Consider the following 13,123-nt stretch of genomic DNA (forward strand, 5'->3'; position numbering starts at 1 on the left):
ATGCCAGGCCTTTTCGATTTGAGCCTATGAAGAGTTTACTGAGCAGGCTCCTGGTACTGCAAGACAACCCCTGATTACAAGAAGCTGTGATGGGGGCCGGCTCAGAGACAAGCAGTAATCATCTCTCTCTTCGGCTACAAGACTAAGGTCACTTGGGGTTCAGGAGTGCTTTCTGGGCTAGGTGTTTCCCTTCTGAAACCTTACCTTGTTAGCAGTCAGGCTCCTGCAACCCTGTCACCCGCTGCAAGCCCTTCTTCACCCATGTGCAGCTGGCTACCTTCTGGGTCCTGGACTACCTGTGACTGTGTCTCAGAGCCCCCTTTTCAATCTTTGTCCCAGCTCAGAGACTCTTGGGTTGCCTGTTGCTTAGCATGATTACTTTTCTTTGAAGTTATCTTTTTTTAAAATTGGATTACGGTTCGTGTGTATCACCACCGTATGACCTGCCAGTCTTCTGATGAATCTGATCATCGTGGGGTTGATAGAAATAATGCAGATAAGAATTCTTTGTTTTGTAGAGTTCCTTTGATCTTTCAAAGCAAGTCTTATTTCACAACCCCAACAGCCCCTAGAACCTGCTTTGGACGCAGATTCATTGGCTTCACCATGCAACTCTTGAGAGCTTAATCAGTCAGGGTTCTCTGTAGGAATGGACCTTAAAAAAGGAAGCTCTATTAACAGGACCTTGATTGGATTGGCTTTCTCAATATGAGCAGGGTAGTCCAACATTGCCCATTGCCGTCTTCACGGTGGAGAAACCAGGACCCAGCAGGTGCTCAGTCCCAGAGAATGGGTGTCTACTCAGTCCTAATCTGGCTCCGAAGGGCTGGAGAATTCCTGGAGGGTCACTGGTCTTCAGTCCACGTTGGAGGTTTGAAGAAGCTCAGGGAAGGATGGCAACAGCAGTAGCAGCAGTAGAGTAGATGAACACCTGAACAAGACACAAAGGGAGCAGGCAAAAAACAGAACGGATTCTCCTCAGGGCTCTCTTATATGTCTCCTATGTAGGGTGGGTCTTCTCACTTCAGGTAATGTAAGCCAGAAAACCCTTTTTGGGTAACCCCACACAGTCTTATGGGTGATGTTTTAGAGACCGTCAAGGGGAAAAATCCATTTTAACCCTCACAGGCACCTACCACATTTGTCAACCTTAGATGTGCAAAGTTTAGCATAGTTTCTGTCTGCCCTCTAAAGGAAGGCGGTGTGGAGAGTAAAAATGACACGGGCGTTATATGCCTTCTTGCTGTTTGTTAGGTGTGTGAGACCTTTGACACACGTGACAGTTTCCATGTCTTTGCTGTAGGAATAGTGGCAGCCCTCGTTTTTAGCATCTTAGTGATCATGAACCTTCCATGTAATCCCCTGAAGTGCCAGCCTTGAAGTGGTCACCCAGAATGTGTTTGGGGACGACTTTATCAGAGCAGCCTTACACACCAGGAAAGGTTTTGCAAGCTTCAGTTCCACAGGCGTGGGAGCCGAGGCTCTCTGAAGATCATGAAATTATCACCTAGAAAAGCTGTGGTTGGAAGACAGCCCTTGTTCAGACACCCTGTTTGCAGTACAGCCTCACTGGGGTTTGCTAAGAGCCAAACCCGAAGGGGTGATAAAGAGTGGGAAGTAGAGAATCCAGAGACGCAAGCTCAAGACATAAAGGTGTGGTTATTCTGCACATGTTCTGGGCTCCTTTTTATTTTCAATTATATATTACATGTGTTATTATATATAATTATGTATATTTCACATACATACATACATACATACATACATACATACATACATACATACATACATACAAACACATGTATACTTGAGACGGGTTCTTAGCCCCGACTGTCCTGGAACTCTCCGTGTAGACCAGGCTGGCCTCACTCATAGAGATCCATCTGTCTCTGCCTCCCTAGTCCTGAGATTAAAGGTGCGTCCCACCACACCTAGCTATATAGTTATTATTCTTTTAAATATTTATTTTATTTATGAGTACACTGTAGCTGTCTCCAGACACACCAGAAGAGGGCATCAGATCCCATTACAGATGGTTGTGAGCCACCATGCGGTTGCTGGGACTTGAACTCAGGACCTCTGGAAGAGTAGTCGGTGCTCTTAACCGCTGAGCCATCTCTCCAGCCCTATATGGTTATTTTTAATAAGATATTTACATACACCAATCCCAAAACACACACCCATATCATGATTGCTTGCAGCATATTTTGTGCTTCCAGTCAATTCTAGTGTGACATAGTTGTATTCAAAGTTTTCCTCAAGTGAAGGGGTGAGGGCATTCTATTCAAGGAAGAGCATTTCAATAATTTTTTAAAAAGTCGATATGTTGTAAGACTGATTGGGTTTTGCATCAGTGCCCTCTGGTGGCCGATTGTGGAATGACCATTCCCATTCACTTCTTAAAACAACAACAACAACAACGACAACAACAACAACAACAACAACAACAACAAAAATGATGTGGAACTAATGAAAAAAAAAAGATCTGAATTTATCCAAGATCTGTCTTCCACTTTTTGTCTGTGTGCTTGCTACATTCCCTCACGTGACTGTAGCAATTAAGTTCGTGTTTGCCTAAACAGAGAGGTTCCAGGAGCATGGGGTTACGTCACCTCTACAGCTCACAGGAAGCAGGAAGCTCCTCTTTGCTTGCTTCAAAGAGTGAAGACGAATGACATTGGTATCGAGTGCTCTGGGCACTGAGACTTCACACAGCCATGCCCACGTAGTCTGACACAGCTCCTTTACACCAGAGTCTCCCAGTGTCCCTTCAGGAATTCTCCAGCCTTTTGGAGCCAGATTAGGACTGAGTAGACACACATTCTCTTGGAGACATGGGCGTTCCTGAAGAGGAGCAGTTGTATAGTCACCAGACTTAATCCCATCGTCTGGGATCACTCCTGGGCCTGATTTCACTATGAATTTGCTCATTGCCCAGTAACCTGTTCAGGACTTGATCTGCTTCAGCTCTGAATTGATTAATGTTGTTAACTCCTAGTGACAATTCCATCTCCTTCTCTTGGAATCCTCAATGTGTGAAAAGCTTCACAAAACTAACCTCTTCATTCATCAACAGACTTTTACTAGAAGGGTTGAGAGGGCAGTTTCCCCATGGCCGTCTGAAAGTTCACATCCTTATATACATATACATATACATATACATATATATATATATACATATATATATTGAATGTGTATACATTTGTGCTTGGAGTAACACTTGGTAAAAGAACAGACCGTGAATTTGGAGGAGAGTGGGAAGGGGTGTGTGTGAGGGTTTGGCGAGGAAAGGGAATGGAGAAATATAATTGTTCTATAATCTCAAGAAGAAAAACTGTATATAGCAAGCTGTAAGAGTGGGTGACCTGCTGTATGGTGGGGTTGAGCAGGTCAGGAGACCAGGAAAGTGGAGGGAGCTTCTATCTTACAAGATTCAGAATTATCTGAATTTTAAAAATCATAAGTATGTATGAATGTTGGTTGGTATTAATAAAAGAAAAAATCTTTATATTAACTTTAGGAATTTTGAAGCATTAATCAGTCAGGAGTGTAGATGGTCTATCCCATGTCAGGCCTGTTTCTCAATCATCCCAGGACTCCCCAGTCCAGCCACATCTCTCAGATCCACCTTGGGTGACCGTAAGCAGCATCGGTGGGGACAAGCAGTCTGTCCCCCTGCTGCCCTCACATCTCTCCCCAAAACTTAGCTGTAAGCCTCCAGGGGTAACATCATGGATAGGAATTCACAGCAGCTAAGATGAGGCAGCCCAGTAAGCGAGGAGTAAGTTAAGCTACCCCACAGAAGAAAGTCCAGCCCAGCAAACCAGAAACGGTGTCTGGAAGTCTCTCCAGACCTCAAGAGAGATTCCGAGTCCCAGAGAAAGACCGACTCCCTTAGGTGGACGGGGCACTCTGACTCTTAAGAATTGTGGCAAGGGGTATCAGGGACACTGTCAGCCACATGCCAGGCTGAAGTTGACAATGCCAAGGAGTGGTCAGAGTCCTAAAGGGTCTCGGGTATCTATACAATAGCCAGAGTCCAGATGTAAGGAATAAAATTGCACAGACAGAGCCATGGGTCTCAGAAACCATGCAGGAGCCCTGAGGTCTTCCTGGAGGTCAGCATCAGAGACCCCTGAGACTGATGCTTCCTGGAACAGACAGGAGGTCACAAGAGACTTTGGTTTGCAGAGAAAGAAACTCACAGAGGCTACAGCTGCAGGGTATGACACATTGGGATTTTCGCTGGTTCTAAATTGTAATCACCATTTCCTTGGAAATCTGAGTTGAATGTGTGTTATTAGAGTGGGACATGGGGGTAGCTTGATAAGCTGTCAGGTTGGTTACATTACTATTTTTTGTTTGTTCCTTTGAAGCCCCCAAACCAACAGGATGAGAGATTTTGAGGTCCTAGCAGGTGTTGAGAAATCTACCACAGGACTGTATGACCCACAGCCCCTGACTGTGGCCTTCTGGTTATTGTAACTCTCCACTGATATTTTGTATCACTGTCCTTTCTGCTCAGACAGCTCAACACTATACCTTGGATGTGCCACAGAGACGTTGAGCCAGCTTCTCTCTCCACTTGGACCACTCTTCCTCAAGATGGCTACATATCCTGATGAATGAACAAACCTGCTCCTTCAAGTTGACTCAAAACACTCCTTTCCAGGGAGTCTTCTCCCTATGACAATTACATTATAATCTTCTTTGTTTTGCACACACACACTTGTAGTGGTCACTATTGTCTAATGTATTTTTAAAAAATGACATTCATTGCCTTCCTCCTAGTTCAGGTTCCTAACTGCTTCCTTTAATGTAGGAACTGAAGGCTGAGGGTCGTTGTTCTTGTCTGTTTTGTCCACTGATACACAGTGCTTAAAACTGGGCCTAACACAAGAGGTAGTCTGTGCTTATGAAACGAGAGACAGAATGACCGGTAGTAAGGACCTGCCATCCTACAAACACATAGACACTGCTGAGAAGTAGTTCAGAGAACTCTGTTTTCCCTCTGGCCACGCTCAAGTCCCCATGCCTTTAGGTTTTGGCCTTTAGTGCATGACCTATGGTGGCTGGCTAAAGTTGAGGGAAGCAGTTAGGAGCACGGGTTTGGAGGAAGAGTCGGATGCACATCTCTGCCCGTTTTCTTTCCTGGCTGTGTGGCTTGGTGGAAGTCATCTTCTCCATTGGGAGGCTGGAATACATGTGGATGTGCATAAAGTTCGGCCTGCAGGGCTAGCCCACATACCATCAGCTTGGAGGCAAGTGACCAAGGGCAGCAGTGACTCTGAGGAATGTAGTGTTTTCCCCTAATGGCTATTTGAACTATGATCAGTGAAAGAATTGAGGGAGGAAACCGTCCCCAGATTCTCTTGTTAATTAAAAAAAAAAAAAACAAACAAACAAAAACAAAAAGCAAAAAAAAAAAAAAAAAAAAGAGATTTTGGCAAAGAGGTTCCCCCTCCCCCATTGAGAAGAGTTTTAATAAAGTCCAAATAATGGAGTTGGACAATGATTTTGCACCTTGACTCTTTCACCCAGAAGAGACCACGGAACCCTAGGAGGTACCCTGTGTCTGAGACAGAGCCCGTTGGAATTTTTGTGGTTTTATATGGGCAGATGTTTCTGCATTTGCAGCCTCAACATCTGGAGCCAGGTTCCAGTAATACCGATGGAAAAAAGTAGCAAAATGCAAATTCTATGCATTTAGCAGAGGGGAGCCAAAGGCAGGAAGTCTGAGAAGGCATACGGAAAGTGAGCCAGGACTAGAATTCAGGCGGGTGTCTGCAGCAGCTTTGTGACTAGATCCTGTGGCCATGAGGAAGAGCGAGGGGCTAGGAGGGAAACTCGCAAGCTCTCTGTTATTGCGCTAATCTTAACAGACCTGAAACAAATCTACCTCACAACTACTTTACTGCCCTAGGAAACTGCGGAGAGCTCTGTTGCTTAGTGGTTAGAGCACCCCTCTTGAGAAACCAGGATGGAGAATCTCTTTCAGCTTGACTGGATTCAGAATCACCTTTAATTGAGAAACTGTCAGGTTGGTTACATTACTATTTTTTGTTTGTTCGTTTGAAGTCCCCAAACCAACAGGATGAGAGATCTTGAAGTCCTAGCAGGGGTCAAGGTCCTAGTAGGTGTTGAGAAATCCGCTGTATGTCCCACAGCCCCTGACTGTGGCCTTCTGGTTACTGTAACTCTCCACTGACAATCACTGTCCTTTCTGCTCAGACAGCTCAACACTATACCTTGGAGGTATAGCCCCCACCTCTGGCCCCAAAGAGTGGATGGGGGTGGGGCTTCCAGAGTTGATAAACTGAGGAGAGAGCGGATCCACCTTGAATGTGAGCGGCACCATTCCATAGACTTGGGAGCTGAGGCTGAATAAAAGACGAAGAAATGAAAGGCATTCTCTCTCTGCTTCCTAATCTGCTTCCTAATCCCAGAGGCCCAGCCACACTTTCCTACCACCTAAGCACTACCACGCCTTCTCCACCACGGCAGACTGTATATCCTGAGCCTGGGAGCCAAAATAAATCCTCCCTCATTTACGTTGTCATTTGTCAGACATTTGTTAAGCAAGCAAGCAAACAAACAAACAAACCACAGAAACTATTCATAGTCAACAACCACAACCCTCAAAATAGATAAAACAAAAACCTAGAGGAACAAAAAGTCTTTTGTTCTAAAGATCTGTTCTCCCGTTTCATCAAATGCGTCACTCTATCACCATCCATCCATTTAAAATTCATCTTTATTTTAAAATCCTCTCATCCATTTTAAGTCCATGTCTATTTAAAAGTCCCAAGATTTCGTGCATTTTTTTTCCCTCAGCTTCTGCAAACTATCGCCTAAAACAAATGTGCTCTCTGGAACACCCCGCACCTCCCCACGTTTATTTCTGTCAGGGTTGGGAGGGAACCTAAACGATAACCCGACCTGTGAATCTAGTACTTGGTATTGACTCTAGGTGAGAAAGAGAAGCCAATCCCATGGGCACTCTCCACATAAGAGGGAAAAATGGCTCAGAAAGAGAAGCTCTTTCACCGTCTCTCGGCATTGAAGTGTGGCCGTGGGTGAGTACTTGCCGGACACCCGCCAAGTAGTACTACTTGGGAATTTTTGGAGTATCATAGCTGCAAAGTGTATCAGATACGCCCAAAGCTTTCTCTAGTTGCACTAAGTGTAGACACTGCTGGGAGCTCCACCCATCTGGCTAACCTTGGAACCAGCCAATCGGTGAAGAGCTCAAGTTCCTCTGGGAACTTGAGGGGCTTGTCTGGAACTACCACATATATTGAGCCCTCCTTGTTCCCCAAGTGGCAGAACGAACTAGAACACCAAGGGATGACATCTCAAGTGACTTGCGTCCCCAGCCACCTGCTATGGCTGAAGACTCGGAGGACTCTAACGCTTCGGCAATCTCTATGGACCGTGATCACCGTCCTCATCCGTCAGCTCCTTCTGTTCCGCCCTTCATAAACCCATTAGCAAATGTTTACATACTGTTTTGCTGGGAATAGTCGGGTTGTTCTTGTGGTTTTATTTTGCAGCCTTATTTGTCTTGGGTATTTGAGTCTTCAGAAGGCACCGGGCGCTTGGCAGCCGACTTTAGGGATCTCTAGCGCTGCAATAGCTACTTTGACTTCCATTCTTTGATGCTCTTAGAAAAGTCATCCCCTGCCGTCCTCTTATTTTTTTAACTTTATTAGATTTTTTTATTTATTTACATTACAAATGTTATCCCCTTTTCCAGTTTCCGATCCATAAAACCCCATCCCCTCCCCCTTCTTCTATAAGGATTCCCCCCCCCAACCACTTCCCCTTCCTGCCTCCCCACCCTGACATTCCCTTACACTGGGGGTCCAGCCTTGGCAGGACCAAGGGCTTCTCCTCCCATTGGTGCCCAACGAGGCCATCCTCTGCTACATATGCAGCCGTCCTCTTAATCCCTCCAGCACCTGCGCCGTCTATTTTCCTGATCCCTTTTGCCCTTCTCTCTTCTCCCTTTCACAGTTTCCAGTCTGTAGTACTTTGCAGTGACACACGTGGTTCAGATCTATCCGGCTCATACCACGCCCATCACTGTCTTCAGTGCCGAGCGAGGCTTCCACCCGGACTTGAAAGATGATTGTTCTCAAAGTATTCCCCATAGAGGCTGACCCACCTGACCCAGATCACGCTACCAGTGAACATAATTTTGGCTCGGGGCCCGTAACACTCGCCAGTCATTATGTTGTATTGGAGAATAAAACCGATTTGGCAGCCTCATTAGGTTATAATCCATTCAGATCTCTCCTTCTGGCTTCCTAGAGCATAACTACCTGTCCCTGGGCCCAGCAGAGGGGAGAAAACTACCTTTTCCCCAAGCTTTCTGTATTTCTTCTAAGCTCATGTCTCAAATTAAATCTTCATTCTGTCAGAGCAAAGAATGACTCATTGGCCACCGTGCTTCCGACTTTTTAAGTGTGGTTCTAATTAGCTTCAGAAGCTCTCAGAGAGCCCCAGGGTAGCATCTGAAGTCTCAGAGGTGCAGTTCTGGGATATCCACTGTACAGCCAATGGATGCCGGCTTAGATGCTTGGACCGCTTTCAGTAACAACAGTAATAAGAACCATGACTTACTTCACGCTCATTAAATGCCAGGTGGCTCTGTATTAACCTGTTGAATCCTCAGATCAATTTGGCGGGGCGTACGAAGTGTTATCTGAATCCAGGAAAACGGTGCTGAGGTGCAGAGGGCTTCAGTAACTTGCCTAAAGTAATAGAGTTATTAAGGAGTGGGGTCAAGTTGGAATGCGGACAGACTAGCCCCAGATTCTGTGCTGTTAAGTCTGCCCTGGACCACAGGCTATAGGAAGCTGGTGAAGAAGCACGGTGATGCTTAGCAGGGATGCTAATGCATTTGGAACGAAGATGGAGTTGTGGGTGAGCAAGTCAAAGGATCTGGGAACAGAGTCTCTCAGGACCCTCCTCTGTGAATGTTAATGTCTGAATTACGATGGACACAGTCGTCAGGAGAGGCGCAGCTGTTAAAAAAGGGTGGCAAGTGTGTATTTGGCCTGACTCGAGACCCTGGAACATTCAGCCTGAAAGAACAGAAGTGCTGTTGGCAGAAGTGGGGGGTGGCAGAGAAGTACCCCCAATGCCTGTGTGCCCCTGAGGTGTTGGGCTGATAAAGTTTTAAAGATGCGAGGAGGAAGGCTTCTCTAGTGCCAAATGCTCTGTCTTCTAAGGAGAGGCTCTTGCTTGGAGAGGACAAGAAGCTATAGGGACCTAGATTATGTCCCTCATCCCCCCATGACTTTCTTCAGGGCCTGTATTCCAATGAGAAGATAAGGGATGGTCTGATTCAGAGCCCCAGGGACCTTAGGACTCTCTAACCCACTTACAAGCCTTGGTGGGTGCAGTCAACAAAAAGAAGCAGAGAGAAGTCCTTTAGGGGAAGGGCATGTTCGTATCTCCCTCCGCTGGAGGGAGGGAGGAGCTGAGGAGAAGTGAGGCAACCCATTAGTTTCTACTCTGGATCTGGGGCTAAGGGGAAAATGGAGCCTCAGAACTCAGCTCCCAGGGGTAAGGCTAGGAGCCTGAGACTAAACAGGGGTCTATGTTGAAGACTATGAGTTGTCCTCTTTGAGCAATGTCCTCTTCTTCCAAAGCAGAAGTCATCAGGAGAGGAGAATCTAAAGAGACAGAATTTACCTTTACCCACCCCAACTGTAAAGTATATTTCATCTATCTTCATTTTCTTTGTCTCCTGTGTTCTCGCTCCAACTTCCCACATTTTCTCATTTTAGTAAAATGAATGAACTACTGATGAGTAGTCTTGAAGAGGAACAGGAGCTATAAAAATAAAGGCACCTCCCCTACCAGGTCCTCCAGTGCCTGACAAAACTATGGCATCAAAGCCCTGACTATAAGAAGCTCTCATTGCCAATAAACACATAAAATCTAAGGCTATGTGAATATTATTAAGAGTTCTGCGATGTAGGTGGGGGTATCAATAATCTTGAACAGCATATGTTCACACTTCATCGTTTTATTTAATGAAGTTCTTTTTCTTGTGGTTTCAGCGGGAGATGTCTTGGGGTAGGAGAACAAGACCTGGATTTATGTGAATAGGATTTTTTATTTCATCGCTGAATTCAAATAGCATCTCCCTAGTGTGAAAGCAGATGGTAGAGACTTTATTTGTGGTCAAAGGCGCTATGGCTAAGAACAAACCTTGCCTAGCAGACAGATTTCAACAAATCCAGAAAGCGATTTAAGATATGACGTGTCTCCCAGGACCAAATCTATCGACAGGTACTTTTATTAACAACATTTATACACTCAAACGCAGTGACTTAGGAGAGCTAATTTTCATTATGGCAAATCACAATTTAAAAAAAATTTTTTTTGGCCAGTGACTATGTATGCAGGGATTAAGACTAACTTGGAAAACCCATCCCAAGAATAAGAATTTGTAAATTTCTTACATCCTAGCCTGACCTGGTTCTTGAGACTTCTGTATATTTGAAAAGAATTGTTTTATAGAAGTAGCTAAATCTTGGTTTGCTATTTACTTTATTAGTCCCAAAATGGTGATTTTAGCATCTCTAACAATGTAAACTTTCACTGATATATTGCCCCTAAAGAATGATTTAATTATACTATAATCTCAAAAAAATAAGAGAAATAATTAAAGAATGTTTGGAATCACAATTTACTTTGCAAACGAGAGAGTAATGTTATTTTTATAGCATATGACCAAACCTCTCCTATATTCTCAATGGAAATTAGGCAACAAGTTTACCCTTTCATGCTTCTAGAGTTAAACTGGCCTTAGAACCCAAATAGGACATCCACCCGAAGTGTCTAAGGCAGTGGTTCTCAATGTGTGGGTCGAGACCCCTTTGGGGACTGAGTGAGCCTTTCATAGAGGTCCCTAAAACCATCAGAAAACACAGATATTTACATATGGTTCATAACAGTAGCAAAATTACAGTTATGAAGTAGCAATGAAACAATTTTATGTTTGGGGGTCACCACAACACGAGGAGCTGTGTTTGTTGGAGTATTAGGAACACCGAGAACCACTGGTCTAAGGGATACACACAAGTAGGAGGCAGCAGAGAATCCCAATGTGCTGGCAATAGTTTGCTGTTGTGTTCTAGACTGAACTTCTTGGATTATAATTTCTTGATTTTCTTCTCAGTTATTTTTCACTTTCACCAATAAATAAATTGCCTGAAATCTGAAGAGTAAAGGCTGATTAGGTGGCACACGGTTATCTATGAGAGCCTTGAGATGAATATTGCAGAGGATACACTGAATATTTCAATGACATCATCTCCCGGACACTTAAAGCCATCCAGGTCTCAATTTGCTTAGTAGGCTCCGGCTTCTAGGCTGGAACTCAAGACTCCTCCCCAGTCATCCCATGCAATTCATATAGCTGGTTAAAAGGCTATAGTTTGAGAAATACTGCATAGGGACTCCTAACTTGTGGTACCTTCACAGTTAAAAAAATTTTTTTTTATTATGGAGGCTAAAGTAAATACTTTTTCTTGAATAAAAGCAATGCTGTCTTCCTCGATAAACACAAATGAATCAGTGAGAATGACACATCTTCTCTCTGAGGATGCTTCGGCTCCTGCTTTACCATGATTGGAGACACAAGGTGAGAGAAGATATCGAGAGGTAATTTGGTCACAGAGAACACAGAAAGCAGTACAAGAATGCAGACCTAGGCTTACACTCAAATCACTCTTTCTGCATTGCCTTTTAAATCAATCAGAAAGAACTGGAGCGAGCCAATTAGTAGATTAACAGAAAACCAGGAGAAGCAGAGAATAGTGATATAGAGAAGCATGGACCTAGACAAGATATAGAGTGACAGCCCAAGAGCTGAATGTAAGATTATGTCAGGAGTATATAAGCACAGGGGAGTCCCTGCATCAAAATGGTATGTGTTATGCATGTGTTTGTGTATATATGGGTGTTCATGGTGGGGAGTGTAAGAGTGCAGAAGTATGCTGTGTATACTAGGCTGTGCATGTGCGCACACACACACACACACACACACACACACACGCGCACGCACACATGCTTGCTCTTGAGTTGCACGCTCTCATGTGTGCAGCAGTGTATGTAGACCAGTGAACGACCTTGAGTCTCATCCCCAGAAGCACATCTTTTGAGAAAGAGTTTCTCATTGTCCAGGGCCTTACCAATTAAGCTGGACTGGCTAGCCAGAGAGCACCAAGGATCTTCCTGTCTCCACTTCTCCAGACCTGAGATTTCAAGCACATGCCACCAGACCCAGCACTATGCCCTTGCTCGGCTGTCTTAGGGTCTTGCTGTCTTAGAGTGTCTATTGCTGCAATGAAACCATGACCTCAAAAGCAAGTAGGGGAGGAGAAGGTTTATTCGATTTATACTTCCATATCACAGTTCGTTTACAAAGGAAGTCAGGACATGAACTCAGGCAGGGCAGGAGCCTAGGGCAGGAGCTGATACAGAGGCCATTGGGGCATGCTGCTTACTTGCTCACTCTACGTGGCTTACTCACCTTGCTTTCTTACCGCATTCAGGACCACCAGCCCAGGGGTGGCACTGACTACAATGGGCTGGACCTTCTCCTATTGATGACTAATTAAGAAAATGCCCACAGTTGTATCTTATGGAGGCATTTTCTTAAGTGAGGCTCCCTTTTCTTTGATGAATTTAGTTTGTATCAAGTTGACACAAAACCAGCCAGTACGGTGACTTTAAAACTGAACGCAGATCATTAGTATTTCTTTGAGGAGCCACTTGAGCATCAAAGGTTCGAATGGAGCCCACTATAGATGGCAGGGCATATGTCATGCAGCTTACAGTAGTTCACCTATGGTAGGCACCCAGAGGAAAATGGAACTGTGCCTCTCAGAGCTTCTAGGCAAGTGGACAATATTTCTTGTGTGCCTACTGCTAGGTACTCGGCATAGGACTGGGGATATTGTAACCTGACTTGTGTTCAGTGTTGACTACTTGCTTCACTATGTGCTTTTCAGAGCCAAAGTGGAGTTGAGTCTTAAGTGTCTGAGTGTAGCATACGGGGGTACACTGGATAGACTCTTTGTAGTGATCTGGGTTTTTACTC

The sequence above is a fragment of the Rattus norvegicus genome, chromosome 2 (assembly GCF_021556685.1).
Source record: "Rattus norvegicus strain SHRSP/BbbUtx chromosome 2, alternate assembly SHRSP_T2T, whole genome shotgun sequence".
In the NCBI taxonomy this organism is placed as follows: Eukaryota; Metazoa; Chordata; class Mammalia; order Rodentia; family Muridae; genus Rattus; species Rattus norvegicus.